Raw genomic sequence first — 6,530 nt, forward strand, 5'->3', positions numbered from 1 at the left:
GTGAAGTCCGAAGCGTCACACATGATCTCAAAGGGAAGGTTCCAATCCGGAGCCTGGATTATTGGTGCCTTGACCAATGCTCTCTTCAACCTATGAAAAGCTTCAAGACAAGATTCATCAAACACAAAGGGGGCATCCTTAAGGAGTAGTGAGGTCAATGGCTTTGCTATTTTTGAAAAATCCTTGATAAAACGCCTATAGAACCCGGCGTGGTCTAGAAAACTTCTCACTCCCTTTACATTGGAAGGGGGTGACAAGTTCTCTATGACGGAAACTTTAGCCCCATCGACCTCAATACCCCTACTTGAGACGATGTGACCGAGTACAATCCCTTCTTCTACCATGAAATGACATTTTTCCCAATTAAGGACGAGGTTGTGCTCCTCACATCGCTTCAATACACTAGTCAAGTTCTCAAGACCATGTTCAAACGAGTCTCCATGGACACTAAAGTCGTCCATGAAAACTTCCATGCTTTTTTCTAGGAAATCAGAAAAGATTGCCATCATGCACCTTTGAAAGGTGTCGGGCGCATTGCAAAGCCCGAATGGCATCCTACGGTAGGCATAGACTCCTATTGGACAAGTGAAGGTCTTCTTCTCTTGGTCATCCGGGTGGATGGGAATTTGGAAAAACCCGGAATAACCGTCTAAGAAGCAATAGTATGCATGGCCCGCGAGCCTTTCTAGCATTTGGTCAATGAAGGGAATCGAGAAATGGTCTTTTAGGGTGGCGGCATTGAGCTTCCGATAGTCAATACACATGCGCCACCCGGTCACGGGTCTAGTAGGTAGGGTGGTGCCATCCTCTTGTTCAACCATTTGTACCCCCCCCCCTTTCTTTGGTACCACGTGGACCGGACTAACCCATTTACTATCGGTAATTTGGTATATAATACCGGCCTCTAGAATTTTCAACACTTCATTTTTCACCACCTCGGCCATCTTTGGGTTAATCCGCCTAAGACCGTTAACCTTGGGTTGACTCCCCTCTTCCAAAACTATTCTATGCATGCACAAACTCGGACTTAGGCCCTTGATGTCATCAATGCTATACCCAAGTGCCCCTCTATGAGTTTTCAAGATTTCCAAAAGCTTCTTTTCTTGGGACTCACTTAGGTTAGCATTAACGATCACCGGGTAGGCCTCCCCCTCATCAAGGAAAGCATACTTGAGTGAGGGGGGCAAGGGTATGAGTTGTACCTTTGGAGGGAGAAAGCCCTCCACTTTCTTCAATAGTTCCTCATCAACTTCATGGTCCTCCTTCATTGCCTCATAATGCAAGGAGATTTGAAAAACCTCTTCCATCTCCGCTTCTTCACGGGCTACTTCATGTACCACCTCATCTACCAACTCAATAGTGCTCAACCTTTCCATCTTTGGTCCTTTCATAAAATTTGGTAGGTTAAATTCGATGTTGTTGCCCTCAATTTGGAAAGTTAGCCGCCCATTCTTCAGATCAATGAGAACTCCTCCGGTAGCCAAGAATGGCCTACCAAGGATGATGTGAGTGTGGCTATCCTCCGGAATATCGAGGACAATAAAATCAGTGGGAATCAAAAGCTTTCCAACCTTGACGGGTACGTCCTCAAGCACCCCCATAGGGTGCTTGACGGACCTATCCGCCAATTGGAGAGTCATTGAAGTGGGAGCAAGGTTTTGAATGCCGATTTTCTTGGCAACCTTTAAAGGAATAACACTCACACTTGCTCCCAAATCACAAAGAGCTCTAGATATGGGCACACCACCAACTACACATGGGATTGAAAAGCTCCCCGGGTCACCAAGCTTAGTGGGCATTTTATTAAGGATATGAGCACTACATGCTTCTTCCATAGCCACTATCTCTTGGTCACCCAAGACTATTTTCTTTGTCAAAATATCTTTTAGAAATTTTGAGTAGGTTGGCATGTTCATAATCACCTCCGTAAAGGGTAGGGTAACCTCAAGTTTCTCAAGCATGTCACAAAACTTGGCATACTTGAGGTTTTCCCTACTCTTTATGGCTCTTGAAGGGTAAGGAAATTTTGGAACAAGTTGAGAATTGGAAGGTACCTTTGGAGGAGCCGAATTCTTTGTTACCTTTTTAGAGTGTTGCAAAGGCACTTCTTCAATAGCTTCCTCCTCATAAGGTAGGTCTTCCACATATCCATCGACATCCTTGTCTTCTTGTAGTACCCTTCTAGACAAATCTTCACAAGTTTTTTTCCCTTTCTTGTCTTCACTAGCTTTACCCAATGGTTTAATGGGTGAGCTTTCCTCTTCCCCATTCACTTCCAACTCATTCCTCTTGGTATCTTCATCCATTTCCACCACAAGGTCCTTGTAGGGGTCCTCAAGCTCTACACCACTCCTTAGCACAACCGCATGAGCATGGTGGCTATTTGAGGCATCCTTAGAGCTTTGTCTTTGGGCCAACAAACCACCGGGCGGCCGTTGAGGGTTAGCCATAACATGAGAAACCATCCTAGATTCCATTTTTCTCATGTCCTTAAGGAAGGTAGCCCTCAAGTTTGCTTGTTCTTGTTGAGTTGCCTTAGCAAAATTTGCCATCTCTTGACTATGTTGAAGTTGCATGCTCTTTATCATCTTCAAAAGCTCAACTTGAGAGAGCTCACCTTGGGGTTCTTGATAAGGTTGGTTGGCTATGGGTAAAGGGAACCCATAGTCATACCGAGCATTGGAACCTTGGTTGTTGTTTTGCCCCCCTTGGAAGTTAGTTGTAGGACCATTGTTGTTGAAGTTTGATCCTTGACCTTGTTCTTGAAACCCTTGAACATACCCTTGCCCAAATCCTTAGTTTGCTTGGTTCACTTGATTCCCTTTGTAAAACCCTTGGTTGCCTTGATTTCCACCAAAATCTTGGTATCCTTGTGCTTGATTCCCATAATTTTGGTTTTGATTGTTGTTTGGCCATTGGTTTTGATTCCCGGGATTAGGTCTTGGGTTGGGAAATATTCCCCTTTGTTGAGCAAAACCGGGTGGATTGTTTGGGGCTTGTGGTTGAAGGTGTTGTGGGTTTTGAACATTGGTACTTTTATAACTAAAGTTGGGGTGGTTCCTCAAACCGGGGTGGTAGAAATTGGTATTTGGATTGTAGACGTTCGGGTTGTTGAAAGGTGGTCTTGTGGGTCTTGAATTGTTGTTGAAACTTTGAAATGCGTTCTCTTGAACATTTTCATCGTAGACACCATTGTAATTGTTGGCACACAAGTCATAAGTGTGACCACTCCCTCCACAAAGCTCACAACTTGAGACTTGAGCCACTTCCTCCATGGGTGCCCCATGTGAGGTCGCGGCTTGGTGCACTTGATTTCTTTCAAACTTCTCAAATTGTTTTGTGAGTAAATCGAGCTTGGCATTTGTCTCGGAGTTGAAGGAGTTTTCCTTAGGAAACTTCCCATTTCTTCTTAGCATGTTTCCTCTTGAACCATAGTTTGCCTCTGAATCTACCATTTTCTTGATCAATGTCGTGCCCTCTTCATCACTCAAGTGATCAAATCCTCCCCCCACGGAGGCATTTACCATCTCCTTAGTCCTTGGTAGCAAAGTTTGGAAGAATGTTTGAGTGATGTACCATTCCGGTATTCCATGGTGGGGGCAACTTGCTATCAAGTCTTGATAACGGTCCCAAGCTTCACCCAAAGACTCCCCATCCTCTTGTTGAAATGTATGAATCTCATTACGGAGTATCGCGGTCTTTGAGGAAGGGTAATATTTGGCCATAAATGCTTTAGCCAAGGCATCCCAAGTAGTGAAGGTATCCGGTGGGTGAATATTCAACCATCGGTCCGCTTTGCCCGTCAATGAAAACGGAAACAACATCATTCTCAAGGTGTCTTCGGACACCCCATTCTTCTTCATCATTGAAACTTTCCTCTTAAACTTCCGGAGATGAGCATGGGCATCCTCTTCAATATGCCCCCCGAACAAATCCTTCTCAATTAACCCGACTTGGGCGGGGTGCATTTCAAAGTTGTTTGGGGCCAAGGCGCCAAAATTGATAGGGTTACATGAATCATTATGGTTAGGCCGGTTATGATCTCTAAGAGCCATTTGTGGTGGAGGGTTTTGCATGTGATGTGGTGGTGATTGAGGTGGGCTATTTGGAATACGTAAGTTATGAAAAGGGTTTTCTAGTAGAGTCTCAATTGTGAGGTTTGGTTGAAGTGTGGTTGTGGTATCAATATTTTGTGGGATGTGTGAATTTGGTTGGTCAAAGTTTGCTTGAGGGGAACTATTCCTAACTCTCTCAAGGGTCCTTGTCCTCAAGGTTCTAAAAAGCATTTCGGGCTCGGAGTTGAAGAGAAGAGCTTGGTGGTTCCTTCTAGGCATGCACTTGACAAATCGTTAGTCTCCTAGTGTTTTTACACACTAGGGGAAAGCAAGAAATCACACACTCTACAAAGAACACACAACTACTAAAGCAAACTAACAATTGAGATAAGACTAAAGCAAAAACTCTAAATAAAACTAAGCATAACCTAACGCTATTCCCCGGCAATGGCGCCATTTGATAATGGGGATTTGTCGTCGCTACCCTTATCAAAACAATTTATAAAAACCCAATTAAATGTAGTACTTAGTCGGGTGTCGAACACGAAGACGGCACGGGTTTCTACTTAGTCTAGGTAAGAATCAAGTCTAGTCAAAAATTGTAAGGAGGTGAAGTTGGTTTAAACTAGTTGTAACTAATGCAAGTAATTAAGAGAAGTATGTATTCGATTGATTAAAGACTAGGGTTTTCGGGGTCATCTAAGCGAACTATGGGCAAACAAGTCGATTAAACTAGTCTAAGGTGTAGGTTTGTCTTAGGACGGGATTCAATCTCTTGATTATCCTATAGGTGATTACCAACTCTCATTGAGCAACTACCCACTCTAAAACATGCAACAAGACCACCAACAAACTCTCATTTAATGGAGGAATTAAGCTATCAAGACAAAAGGCACAAGCTTTCACTCACACAATTCGTCAAACACCTTGTATGCAATGCAAAGAAAGACAATTTCTACACCAAACACTCAAAACTATCAACCTATCATGCCCAATAATCCAATTTAGACTCCCCCTAAACCCTAAAAGGGTAACTACTCACTCATGTTGAAATTCATCATGCTAACAAAAAGAGAAGAACAAACAACATAAAGAGAAGACATGGAAATGATTATAGCAATTATAAGAGACAAATCAAAATGCAAACAATTGATTAACAAGTGAATAAGGGAAGAGATGTACCAACAAAGTAAAGGTGATTGCTTGATTGAATAATATGAAGGAAAACCTCCAAAATCTCCCAATACAATCTTCAAAAACCAAGTGTAAACAATTGATACTCACTAATACTAACTAATTTCACTAAGTAATTACTAATTATTAAGGAAAGATTAAAGCTTGATTAAGGAAAGATTACAATAATTATGGAGAATTTTCAGATCTAGGGTTGTGTGTCCAAAGGGTTTAAGGAGGGGGTATTTATAGTCTTGCCCAAGATTAAGAAGAAAAGATGAGTAAAGAGGAGAAAAGCCCAAATCCGTCAGCTGCTGCGTCCTGCCGGTGGACCGGCTGCCGGTTCGCCTACCGGCAGGGCGGTCAAAATGGCTTCAACTTTGGAATTTTAGCTGGCAAGTGTGTTCTGCCGGTGGACCGGCTGCCGGCCTGCCGGCAGAACACTGTCTTCAGAATCTTCAAATCCCTTTGATGTTGCGTCTTGCCGGTGGACCGGCTACCGGTGCTCCAACCGGTAGCGAGGTCAAGCCTCTTTTTTCTCTTCCAATTCAATTTAATTCAAGCTGCTGTGTTCTACCGGTGGGCCGGTTGCCGGCCTGCCGGTAGAACACAACACTCATGTCCTCTTCTTCCTTTTCTTTGGCAGGGTTGGGAAGGTGTTCTGCCGGTGGACAAACCGGCTGCCGGTCTGCCGGCAGAACACTACACTCACCAATTCTCACCTCTTCTTCATGTAAAGGCATTGGGATGCCTTTCTTGCCCCGATTCCTCCATACTCGACTCGATTCCTGCAAGAAGATACACCAAATCACAGATACGGGGATCGGGCACAAAATACAAGGAAAGGCATACAAAACCGACTCGATATGAGTCGGAATGCGTAAAAGAAGAGGGAAAATTAGGTGTAAATAAATCATATATCAGTGGTGAAGAATGGCTGGTAAGGGTGGTTTGGGTTGTTGCCATGTTTTTTTTTTTGTTTATCAGGAAAACGTAGAGAGAGGTGAGATAGGTTAGAGTTGGCTAAAAAAATGAGAAGAGTAATGTCGGAACAAGTCCCAAATTTGTGTAGGATTAAGTAAATTTTTGTGTTATTAAGAAAATATTTATCATTTATAATATTTTCATTGTTAGATCGCATATGAGCCTAGGCCGTGCCCGTCGAGGAGAAGAGAAGAGAGTGTCCACTTTACAAGTTCAAGGAGGTTCCATCTCAAAACCAATTGGCAATGGGAGGAGTAACCTCTTGGGTTATAAGCTAGATCAATCTTCTCTATTTCTCCAATGTGGGCAGTGGCGGAA

The 6,530-nt window shown here is 43.3% G+C and overlaps 1 non-coding gene across 1 annotated transcript; it reads left to right on the forward strand.

Annotated features, from left to right (window-relative positions):
- The first annotated feature begins 3,585 nt into the window (after nucleotides 1-3,585).
- LOC141619533 (small nucleolar RNA R71) lies at nucleotides 3,586-3,692 on the forward strand. The gene has a single exon (XR_012531734.1). It is a non-coding gene; the product is annotated as a small nucleolar RNA R71 (small nucleolar RNA).
- Nucleotides 3,693-6,530: the final 2,838 nt, after the last annotated feature.

Source organism: Silene latifolia, chromosome 1 (assembly GCF_048544455.1).
Source record: "Silene latifolia isolate original U9 population chromosome 1, ASM4854445v1, whole genome shotgun sequence".
Taxonomy (NCBI): domain Eukaryota; kingdom Viridiplantae; phylum Streptophyta; class Magnoliopsida; order Caryophyllales; family Caryophyllaceae; genus Silene; species Silene latifolia.